General features: G+C 38.6%; 1 long non-coding RNA gene across 1 annotated transcript; it reads right to left on the bottom strand.

The window, feature by feature from the left end:
• Positions 1-283: 283 nt before the first annotated feature.
• Positions 284-5,205, bottom strand: LOC121393540. The gene is made up of 2 exons (XR_005961144.1): positions 5,053-5,205; positions 284-469 (listed from the first exon to the last, which is right to left on the bottom strand). It is a non-coding gene; the product is annotated as an uncharacterized LOC121393540 (long non-coding RNA).
• Positions 5,206-12,824: the final 7,619 nt, after the last annotated feature.

The raw sequence follows: 12,824 nt of genomic DNA, 5'->3' as shown, positions 1-12,824 counted from the left end.
CAAGCAAATACAATGGTGTCAGATTGGAGCTTCATTTGGGAATGAGGTCAATGTGAAATGAGAGGTACCTAAAGCTGCTGCAGCTGATTTGCATCTCAGGGACAAAAAGGATGACTGAAAGAAAATAGTTTGTGGATTTAGTATTTTCCCTGAATTTACCCGTTTTGATGTGGAACCCTGGGAAATGTAAAATCGAGGTTCAACTGTATTTGCAAATGGAATAGCTACTGAAAACAGCTTATATGACAGCTTAATTGTAGGAACATTTACAAATAACTTCAAAACCATTCAAAATGTTTAATCAGTTGCTTAGAAAAACCTCTTCTTTAGTAAGAGTGATATTCATACTCTGAAATCAAAAGTTTTCTCGCCAGCATCCCTTGCTGGGTATTAGGTCTCTTTCGCTATCCTTCTTTATCTTTAATTGCCGGTATCTTTCAGCCATATCAAACAGCTCCCCTGGAACTTCCTATGATAAAAATGTAGATACATTAGAGTGCGTGTTTGTATATATGTCTGTATATATATTTAAAATTCATTGTCTGTGAGTAAACTTAATGACATAATATGAAGCTTTAGAAGAGTAACTTAATTCTGTATATATACCATCCAACAGTGACAGTTAGAAAATCTAAGGTGGGCAAAAGGAAAATGGAGGCTGATCCGGAGATTATACATCGCAACAAATTTGCCAGATTGTGTGAAGATGATGGGAGTATGAACTCTGGATTGGCAATTCTAGATGGGGCTGATCTCTCTAACAGCCGGGAGACCAGTTTCTCTAGTAGTGGTGGGGGGGAGAGTAGAGTCAGGCCTAAGCAGATTGTGGTTGTAGGGGACTCAATTATTAGGAAAGTGGATAGGGTAATTTGTTGTCCGGATCGCTACAACCGAACAGTTTGCTGTCTACCTGGTGCCAGGGTTCGGCATGTGGTTGATCGGATAGACAAATTATTGGGTGGGGCTGGGCACGACCCAGCTGTCTTAGTGCATATCGGTACTAATGACAAAATAAATGGTAGATGGAAGACCTTAAAGAATGATTTCAGGGATCTAGGCTCTAAGATCAAGGAAAGGTCTTCCAATGTAATCTTTTCTGAAATTTTGCCTGTGCCACGTGCAAGTTTAGGAAAACAGCGGGAGATTAGGGAGCTTAATGCGTGGCTCAAGTCTTGGTGCAGGAAGGAAGGGTTTGGGTTCCTAGAGCACTGGGCTGACTTTTCGTTGGGGTACAACCTATATAGCCGTGACGGTTTGCACCTCAATGGAAGGGGGTCCGCGGTGCTAGGGGAAAGAATGGCTAAGAGGTTGGAGGAGTGTTTAAACTAGGCAAGAGGGGGGTGGGTGAGATAAAGGATTATGGGGAAGCTAGTGTAGACGGGGTAGTGGGGTTAGTAAGGGGTCATGGGGGAGGAGTGAGGGGGGCATACAGTTTACCAGCTAAGGAGGTCCCTCTGTTACAAGGAAAACAGAATAATACTAACTTAACGTATAATTCTTCACTAAGTAATGCACATTTCAAAAGTAAAAGTAGTAACCTCCGCTGTATGCTGGCAAATGCACGGAGTTTGTCAGGTAAAATGGGAGACCTAGAATTAATTGCATGCTCTAAAAATTATGATATAATTGGTATCACTGAGACCTGGTGGGATGAAACATGTGACTGGATTGTGAATTTAAATGGTTACACCCTTTTTAGGAGGGACAGAGGGATTAAAAAGGGTGGAGGAGTGGGTTTGTATGTAAAGCCTGAATTAAAGCCATGCGCTAAAGAAATAAAAATAGCTGGCACTGGTGAGGGTGTAGAATCACTCTGGGTAGAGATTTCGACTGGGCAAAAGGTATCAAAAAGAATTATCATTGGTGTATGCTATAAACCACCTCGTATAAGTGTCGAGTATGAAGCCCAGCTACTCTTGCAGATACAAGCGGCTTCCCAGCTGGGTCAAGTTGTTGCTATGGGTGACTTCAATTATCCAGACATTGACTGGGGTAATGGGGTTGCTAAGACAGAAAAAGCTAGTAGGTTTGTAAATATGCTGAATGACAACTTTTTATTCCAGCTCGTTCAAGAACCTACTAGGAATAACTCTCTTTGGACCTTGTAATAACTAACAATACTGAACTCATCTCTAACATTTGTGTGGGTGAGCATTTAGGGAATAGTGATCATAACATGGTCTCCTTTGAGATTCTGTTGCAGAAGCAATTCTATAAGGGAGTAACTAAAACACTAAATTTCAGACGTGCAAACTTTGACAGTATAAGGGCATCTCTGCAACATATTAAGTGGGAAATGCTTTTCACAGGGTTAAACACAGAACAAAAATGGGAAGTCTTTAAAATGCTGCTTAATAAATATACTTGTCAGTATATTCCACTTGTAAGCAAGGAACGTCGTTGCAAAGCAAAACCTTTTTGGTTCAATAGAAGCGTTGGTGTTGAGGTGGGTAAGAAAAGACGTGCTTTTAAGGCTTTCAAGTTAGCTGGTACAGCCGAAACATTTATAAGGTACAAGGAGGCCAATAAATCATGCAAAGAAGCTATAAGGCAAGCTAAAATTGCTATAGAAAAGGATATTGCAGCAAGCAGTAAAAAAAATCCCAAATTATTTTTTAAATATGTCAATAGTAAAAAAATGAAGCAGGAAGGGGTGGGACCCTTACTATCAGAGGGGGATCAGCTGGTTGATGAAAACAAAATAAAAGCGCAGATTCTGAACTCGTATTTTTCATCTGTTTACACAAATGAAGAACCAGTAAGTGAAGGTTTCCTTCTTAACACTCCCAATTCTAGTAATACAACTAATGATGCATGGTTCACACAAGAAGAAATTCAAAAGAGACTTGAACAGGTTAAGATTAACAAAGGTCCAGGGCCAGATGGTATTCATCCCAGGGTAATTAGCGAGCTTAGCTCTGTGATTGCCAAACCTCTTTACTTAATTTTTCAGGATTCATTGAGATCTGGTATTGTGCCAAGAGACTGGCGAATTGCTAATGTGGTGCCTCTATTCAAAAAAGGATCCCGTTCTCAGCCTCAAAACTATAGGCCAGTTAGTCTGACGTCAGTATTAGGAAAGCTTTTCGAAGGGTTAATAAAGGATAAGATACTGGACTTCATAGCAAATCATAATACTATGAGTTTGTGCCAGCATGGTTTTATGCGTAATAGATCTTGCCAGACTAACTTAATTTCTTTTTACGAGAATGTAAGTAGAGACCTCGATTCTGGGATGGCAGTGGATGTGATTTACTTAGACTTTGCTAAAGCATTTGATACAGTGCCACACAAAAGGTTACTGGTTAAATTAAGGAATGTTGGCCTGGAACATAGTATTTGTACCTGGATAGCGAACTGGCTAAAAGATAGACTACAAAGAGTGGTGGTAAATGGAACATTTTCTAATTGGACCAGTGTTGTTAGTGGAGTACCGCAGGGCTCTGTACTAGGTCCCTTGCTTTTCAACTTGTTTATTAATGACCTGGAGGTGGGCATTGAAAGTACTGTTTCTATTTTTGCAGATGATACTAAATTGTGCAGAACTATAGGTTCCATGCAGGATGCTGCCACTTTGCAAAGTGATCTGTCTAAACTGGAAAACTGGGCAGCAAACTGGAAAATGAGGTTCAATGTTGATAAATGCAAGGTTATGCACTTTGGCAAAAATAATATAAATGCAAGTTATACACTAAATGGCAATGTGTTGGGAGTTTCCTTAAATGAAAAGGATCTAGGGGTCTTTGTAGATAACACGTTGTCTAATTCTGGGCAGTGTCATTCTGTGGCTACTAAAGCAAATAAAGTTCTGTCTTGCATAAAAAAGGGCATTAACTCAAGGGATGAAAACATAATTATGCCTCTTTATAGGTCCCTGGTAAGGCCTCATCTGGAGTATGCAGTTCAGTTTTGGACTCCAGTCCTTAAGAGGGATATAAATGAGCTGGAGAGAGTGCAGAGACGTGCAACTAAATTGGTTAGAGGGACGGAAGACTTAAATTATGAGGGTAGACTGTCAAGGTTGGGGTTGTTTTCTCTGGAAAAAAGGCGCTTGCGAGGGGACATGATTACACTTTACAAGTACATTAGAGGACATTATAGACAAATGGCAGGGGACCTTTTTACCCATAAAGTGGATCACCGTACCAGAGGCCACCCCTTTAGACTAGAAGAAAAGAACTTTCATTTGAAGCAACGTAGAGGGTTCTTCACAGTCAGGACAGTGAGGTTGTGGAATGCACTGCCGGGTGATGTTGTGATGGCTGATTCAGTTAATGCCTTTAAGAATGGCTTGGATGATTTTTTGGACAGACATAATATTAAAGGCTATTGTGATACTAAACTCTATAGTTAATATAGGTATGGGTATATAGAATTTTAATTAAAAGTAGGGAGGGGTGTGTGTATGGATGCTGGGTTTTCATTTGGAGGGGTTGAACTTGATGGACTTTGTCTTTTTTCAACCCAATTTAACTATGTAACTATGTAACTATGTAACACAACAATCTTCCCATTATGTTGCAATATGCCTGCACTTAACTGGCAGGCATGTACTTAAGTATTTATGTTAATACTTCCGAATTAATCAGTGTCAGTAAACATAGGAAAAATATTCAAAAGTGGACAGGATAAGATAACGGAAATACAGACAAATGTAACTAATATCTGTAGTGAGAACAGTTTACCACATTGTACACAGAATTACAAACAATATATAGTACTCTGCTGATTTCATAGCATCAGAATAGATTAGATAGATTAGATGAGATAGAATAGATGATTGAATTACTGCTAATGCCAAGCTGGTCTGATCAGCCTCTATGAGGAGGCAAGTGTTAAGGGACATATTTAGATTTTGCTAAAACATTCAATACCTTTTTCACTCTAACATCGACAAAACTGCGAAGGTGTAACAGTAAATGAGCCCTGGAAGCTTTTTATTCATGTTGACCTCAATGTGCTCCTTGCCCCTCAATAATCATAAACACACATAGCTAGAAACAACATTTTCAAAGCAAATCTTTGCCAAACGTATTTTACTGAAAATCCTACTTGATTAGCACGCTCCAAGATACCGATTAATTCACCTCCAACCTTCCAATCATTCCTCCAACACTCACAGCTTATTTATCCTTTTTGTTTTTAGATAAGAGATCCACCGCATGACGGTATATTTATATATGGAATCCATATCTGGGGAGTGTTATGGAACAAAACTGATTCAGAAGTTGTGGATACCCCCCAAAACAATCAGTGAATACTTTGCCAGTCATTTACCTGCAATGTCTTCCCATTTCAGAGAAACCTGGAATTGGAGATACTTTAAGAGGATTAGAAACATACAATTGCCCTGTGTACTCTTCTACAACCTATGTAAGAGAACCAATATTCCATGTAGATATACACAAAGAAAATATAGCTAGTTCACGTTGGGCACTTAGAGGCATGAAAGCAACTATCCATCCATTTTGATCACCCAGACGCAATAAAGATGAACTTTACTGTAACTTGTGTAAACTAACTATGCATCTTAAAATTTATATTATTTTTATAATATCTTAAAAGGCAATACTTAAAATGCTTTAAAGGAGAAGAAAAGGTAGATTTAATTGGGGGTGCCAAAAGTTAAGCACCCCAAGTGATTATATATATATCTTACTTCCAATTTGGGGGCAAATTCACTAAAGGACGAAGCGCCTAACGCTAGCGTTAATTCGCTGATTCACTAACGGACGCTGGCGTAAATTCGCTAGTGTTACTTCGCACCCTTACGCCTGGCGAATTTGCGTAACAGACGTAACTACGCAAATTCACTGATGCGCGCATTTTTCGGAGCGCTACCTTTTACGCCAGGCTTCCTTCACCACCTCAGACCAGGCAAAGTGCAATAGAGTAGATAGGGATTGCTTCAAAAAAAGTTTAAAAATTTTCTAAGTCCCAAAAACACTGGCGTTTTTTCTTTTTTATGGGTGATGGGCTGAAAAAGATCGAAAAAAAATTTTGGGGCTACCCTCCTTCCCCCTACATTTCCTAACTCATGGCACCTTAACTATACAGTGGGTACATGTGTAGGGCAAAATAAAAGTTTTATTTGCTGTTTTGAAGGTTTCCCAGGCTTGTGTAGTGCTGCTACATATACCTCCATTGTAACTTCAATTTGGCGCTGTATGTAAATTAATGATCACTAGTGTAACTTCACTTTGCTTGGCGAATTAACGCTAGCGCAACTTTGCAACATTACGCTTCCCCTGAGCGCAACTTCGGATTTTAGTGAATTTGCGTAGCGCTGGTGAAAATTCGCCTGGCGAAGTGTGGCGAAGCGGACGCTGGCGCAACTACGAATCTTAGTAATTTTTGCCCCATAGTGATTAAGGAGAGCACTCAAAAGCAATATTGCTCTTATTAGACTTTCATTTCTGGACTAAAAATCACACATGTTTCGGGCCTTATGTGCCCTTTCTCAAGTGTGCATGTCAGGCCTGAAACATGTTGTGTGATTTGTAGTCCAGAAATTAATATCTAATCATAGCAGTGTTGCTTTTATGTGCTCTCCCAGGGCAGCAGTATTCTCAGTAGAACAAGTAGCTGGCTTTTTTTGTTCAAGTTCGGCATTTCGCTCTACTGCGCATGCACAGCCGCAAGAAGCAAGAAGAAGGCAGAGGCCGATCCTCTGTGGTCCTCATTGTAATAACCCTGGGCAGGTGCAGTTTTCTGCTGATAGGAGTGGGAGGTAAGTAAATACAATCACTTGGGGATGCCTAACTCTTGGCACCCCCAAGTAAAAAGCACCTTTACTTGTCCTTTAAAATACATTGAAAAATAAATAAAATAAATATTTGTATTTTTAAATTGGCAATTTTGGAATTAAAATCTTTTTGTCTATTACGTGAACCTGTTTTCATTTAAAAATGAGATTCTTTTTCCTTAGCAGAGAGATATCAGCGGTAAGTAAAGATGTCTCTGACACTGTGAATTAGCTCAGGATCTCTGAAATATTGTGTCCACATTATGGACCAAGCCCCGTACTAGACTTTTGTCCAGTGCTGGATATATGTGTATACACCTGCTAATAGCAGATGCAATTCTTTGGACCCCATTTTAAAAGTTACTCTTGCAGACAATAACATGTGTCTCAGTAGCTATGCGAATTGAGTGATATGGTCAGGGGCAGCTTTGGTGGGGGAGTTAGGCATTAAAGCGGTGGTTTACCTTTATGTTAACTTTTAGTATGTTCTAGAATGGCCAATTCCAAGCAACTTTTCTTCATTATTTATATTTTATAATTTTTAAATAATTCTGCTTTAACTCTTTCCAGCTTTCAAATGGAAGTAACTGACCCCATCTAAAAAAATGAATGTTCTGTGAGGCTAAATATTTATAGTTATTGCTACTTTTTATTACTCATATTTCTATTCAGGTCCTCTCCTATTCATATTTCTGTTCTTATTCAAATCAAGGCATGGTTGCCTGGGTAATTTGGACCATAGCAACTAAATTGCTGTAATAGCAAACTGGAGAGCTGCTGCATAAAAAGAGAACTTAAAAAAATACAAAAAAATATAATTGTCTGGGAATATCAGGGTTAACAACCCTTTAAACGCAATTTCTGCACAATGGACCTCCGCTAAGGTGGTCTGCCAGTGGTGCAGGAAATAACAGTTACAGAAGCTGCAATTCTCCTATAAAAGACAGATTAAAAAGTGTATTTGTGTCCACACCTTTTTAAATCTGTAAAATCCAAGTCAAAATGAAGATTATGTTTAAGACAAATCTACTCTCCACATAGAGACAGTATCAAACATGTCGCAGATTTCTTTATTGATCTGATTTTGTAAGGACACATGAGCTCATGCTTTTCCTTTAACCCCATTCATGCCAGAAGAGAACACATCATTGTTACATTGACATTCAAAATGATGTGTTTAGAACAACAGAAATGAATCAATGGTTAATACAAGACAATACAAGTTATAGCACAGGTCAAGATGTAAATACATTGAAAGAGGGAAATATCACAAACGTTGCTAAAAGCTCAACATGAGTATTAAAAGTAGGGATGCACCAAATCCAGGATTCGGTTCGGGATTCGGCCTTTTTCTAAACCAAATCCAAATTTGCATATGCAAATTAGTGTCTGGGAGGGAAATCTTGTGACTTTTTGTCACAAAATAAGGAAGTAAAAAATGTTTTCCCCTTCCCACCCCTATGCAAATTAGGATTTGGATTTGGTATTCGGCCGAATCTTTCACGGAGGATTCAGGGGTTTGGCCAAATCCAAAATAGTGGATGCAGTGCATCCCTAATTAAAAGACAAAAGAAATAAGATCAAAAGGACATTATGACTTTAGTTTTTTAAACAAGTGTACATCCATGCCTGTCTGACTTCGAAAAATCCTTTTTTGGTGAAATCATTATTTATGAGAGTTTCCCACTGGAGGGCAGCATTGAATCTTGTACTCTGCCAAGCCAGCTAGCATCTGCAAAACTACTTAATAACAGTGAGAAAGGAATCATTTTCATTTACGAAAAATACAACATAAACCCCATTTAAACATGTGAATTCAATTTGCTTTCTTACACTGCTTAAGAATATCTGGGATGACAGGATCGTATGGTTTTTGTTTTTGCAGAATTGTTGTGATAAACTATTCAGGTAGACAAAAGAACACAGATAAATACATTAGAATAAATTACACCCACATTGCTAATGTTCACATTCACTGTCTAATGATCTTCTGTGCTTCTCACCGGGAAAACTTATGTCATGACAAAATCAACCGTTTTTTTGTAAAGAAAATCTTGGCCCTGTTATTTATCACACTAACAGAATGCATACATATTTAGTTCTAAATGAATATTTGTTCACGTCAATTTCCACAGAGATGTGCCCCCCTACTACTTAAAGATGAAGTTGCATAGTTATGTCAGAACTCAATATGTATATGACAGATGTTTTGTGCAAAGCCACTAACAGAATGATTGCCCAGGAGGAGGGCAGCCCTGTACAAGACAGGAGTTAAATAGTTAAGCTGCTTGCTCTGTCTGCTCCAGCATTTGTCCTATTCATTATACTAAGGGCAACTAAAGCCAGCAGCCCTGTGCCTAATATGTCGCTAACGTGCTCATTTTTTAACATACCTTTGGTGTTCCACCAACATGGAAATCCTTCTTTTCTTTTTCTGGGTCTATTATTATATCGGTGTACACTGGGTTGGAAGCATGATAAAAACAATTCCTGTTGCTTTCATTCTCCAAATTTCAGCTTTACCACCAACTTCCTCTCCAGATATACAGTGCAGCCATCCTATCAAGCACTTGTTTAAAGGACATACAGTACCAGTTAATTTACCTGTTCAGCAATTTGTCTTCTGCCCATTGAGCAACAAAAATGTACTGGAAAGGAAGCATAACCAGGGAGTGCTTGGGACTATGTAACACTTCATTTTGACCCAGGACCAGAACTAGGAGTAGACAGAGTAGGCACCTGCCATGGGGGGCGCACTTTTAAGAGGATTTTTTTTTCTTTTTTTTTTCAACCCTGGTTTGCTTGGCCATTAATAGTTTTTAAATTTTATAAACCACCTGTTCCAACCCTCTCTTGCCGGTGATTTGTACAGCGGGCAGAAGCACTCCCTCTTGGCAGCTGCTGGCACAGGTACATATTTGGGGGCAATATGATGGATGTTTGGCTCCTGTTGGCACAAGTATATATTTGGGGGAAATATTGTGGATTGTTTGGCTGCTGCTGGCACAGGTACAGATTGGGGGTAACAATATGATAGATGTTTTGGATTATGCTGGCACAGGTACAGATTGGGGGTAACAATATGATAGATGTTTTGGATTATGCTGGCACAGGTACAGATTGGGGGTAACAATATGATAGATGTTTTGATATGCTGCACAGGTACAGACTGGGCTTGAGGCAATCTGAGGATTGACGCGATTGGCACAAGTACAAATGGAGCAATATGATAGGTGCTGGCACAGGGGGCAATATGAATGTGGGAAATGGTAATGCAGGACTGGGTGGGGGCACTGATTGAAGTCCTTGCCTAGGGTGCCAAAATACCTTGGCCCGGCCCTGTTTTGACCTATAACAATGTGTGCAATTACTCTAAAACAATATCTCAAATTAAAAGATGGCGCTAGCACTTCATGGTTTTTTCAATCTAATCCAGTGTTTTCAGCCATTAAAGAACACAAGAACCCTAAAAGAGTAGGTAGGTACTGGCAGGGTGGGTGGATCAAGCAGGGGACTGTGGGCTGAACACTCCCAGGATGTGTGCAAAGTTGAAGGTTTTCTTGCATGGGGACTCAGGGCTGTGAAGATACACTTCTGCTGGCAGGCATAGGTTTTTGGTACAAGCCATGATTTTATTCAATACATTGAAATCAAATAATCAGTTGTCAACTGGGTTGTCTAGCTTTAAGTTTTAATAAGAAGTTACTAAGTTGCAAGAAATGCTCCCCTCTATACAATGCTGTAAACTGCATTGCATTCCATGTATATAGATCACTGATTGTTCCAGATTACTGTTATATGGGCATGTTACTAAACATGACAATACTTACCTTTCCTGTTGTGTATAGTTCCATAGAATACATATAATCATGCATATTCTATTGGAAAAGCTGATTAATTTGGAAACAAATGAAAAGCTGTAGGGGGTTACTCAATTATTTTACACTATGTACAAAGTCAAAAGAATGCAGGTTTGATACATATGTAATCATTCACAATTATATCCAATGTGTGGTGCCTGTTCTAGTGGCAAGAAGCAGTTAGTAAATGGGAGCCAGTCAGTAAGTATGTCATGTTAACAAAGCAATATGCAGTTAAAAGAAAAGATATACTGGTAGGGGCCTGGTTTTCTGTGTAAGTAGGTTTTATTATTCACTTTTTTCTCACGTCGTACTAAAAGTAACTATAGTGAAGCAGGAAATTATCCAACCAGAGGAAAAAAATACACCAGCAACTTTATATACAGTTCTTCAGTTCTATCAACGTATTGATTCATATAAACATACACCTCTGTATGCCACAGCAGTAGTTTCTCCTAAAAGAGCAACAAGTATTTTAAGTTCAGTATCCCTTAAAAATTCTGGACTGATTTGCTAATGGCTGCTATATGTATTGAGCTAAAACCTGGTAGGTTGTAGGGTGCTAGAACAGACAGGCCACGCAACAATTCGTACAGGGTGTTAAAACAACTAGACACCATGGGGTCAATAGGTTTGCCATTACTAATGTGAGCTGTGCTGCCTAGACACTACTAGACTCTGTAGGGTAAAATACCACCTTCTTGTTTCTGTATAATTACGGCAGTTAGACATAATTGCAACTTTCAGTATGGCTAAATGAGGTAAATGTGCCATGATATTTTAGCGTAAAATAAGATTAGGAGACTTTGCTTCCAGTGATTTCTGCCTCCCACTTAATCCTCCCAAATTGCTGGTTCCAGAAATACTTCCGCTATAGATTATTCACCAGTATCTCCATGACTGCTTGAAAGCCAAAAAGGGACTTCTGTTCAAATCCATATTCTTGTTCAGAGAATTGATATAAATTGTAATATTACTAATTAGAGCTCAATACGCTGGGTATGGGGCAGTGCCAGCGTCACAAATAATACATGAGAAATAACGTCAGCAAACAATTGCACCTAAATAGGTTATAAAATGCTGGGTCAGACCTGATCTACATAATCAGAAATAACTGTATGCCTGTTTAGCTAATCAGTGGCACCCCTAGATCTGAGGTTCCAAGTAGCAGGTTTAAGGCTTTCGTCTTCCTATTCTCGCTGGGCTCTTCCTTTTCTCCTTTATGCCCATTTTCTTGCCCAACCTCATTCTCATGCTTGCTTACAGCTCCATTTACTGATCTGTTCATTAACACTTTTCCATTCATTTGGGACTTTCCAAACACGGAGCACTTGCCATTAACAGAGGTCTTTCCATCTACGAGTGATTTTCCACTTTTAGCTGCTGCTTTAGGAGCATTGTATGTCCGACAGTAGAAGTTAGCAAAAAGAATAATAAAAGTGATGGCATATACAATTAGAGCCCAATGCATCCACTTGGGAAATGGACAATCAATGTACAGCGATCAAGCTGAATGTCCTATTGTCACATGGAACTGAACCTAATGAAAAAAAAAAACATACAAAGTTGATGGTAAACGGACATATATAAAAACATTTCTGCCGCACATTTTTTTAGCGAGATGTATTCAATGTAACGGCTGATTCATGAAATTTCAAGAGTTTTTCCCTTATGTTTTAATTGCTAGAGTTTTTTTGTTGTTACAACTTTTCTTTATAATCCTGAACAATTTAATGTTCCATGTTAAAGGAGGTGGTCCAAAAAAATACTGAAGATGTTTCCATTACTTCTACCAGGATAAGTTTGCCAGTGTAAGACGAATGCAGTAAGTAGCTACTCAAAGCTTCCACGAAAGTCTTAGTGCCACTAGTCGGCCATTTTTTGTTAATAATGATATTGAAGGATTCAGCTTATCATTTATAACTGGTGCTTAGTGACTCACTCACTGTCATGTGACTCACTTAAGCTTGTGTATTATAATAAAAATGAGGATAGTCTTTGGCCTCGTGCTTTTATAGGGTCATAGCCTACATCTTTCAACAGAGGGTGCTTTATTCACACTATATATATATATATATATATATATATATATACATACAAATATATATATATATATATATATATATATATATATATATATATATATATATATATATATATATATATATATATATATATATACTAGACATTTGGGTTCATTTACCAATGACTAGCAGCAG

This window comes from Xenopus laevis, chromosome 5L, assembly GCF_017654675.1.
Source record: "Xenopus laevis strain J_2021 chromosome 5L, Xenopus_laevis_v10.1, whole genome shotgun sequence".
Taxonomy (NCBI): domain Eukaryota; kingdom Metazoa; phylum Chordata; class Amphibia; order Anura; family Pipidae; genus Xenopus; species Xenopus laevis.
Note: the sequence above shows the minus strand (reverse complement) of the source record. Positions and strands in the feature narration are given on the sequence as shown.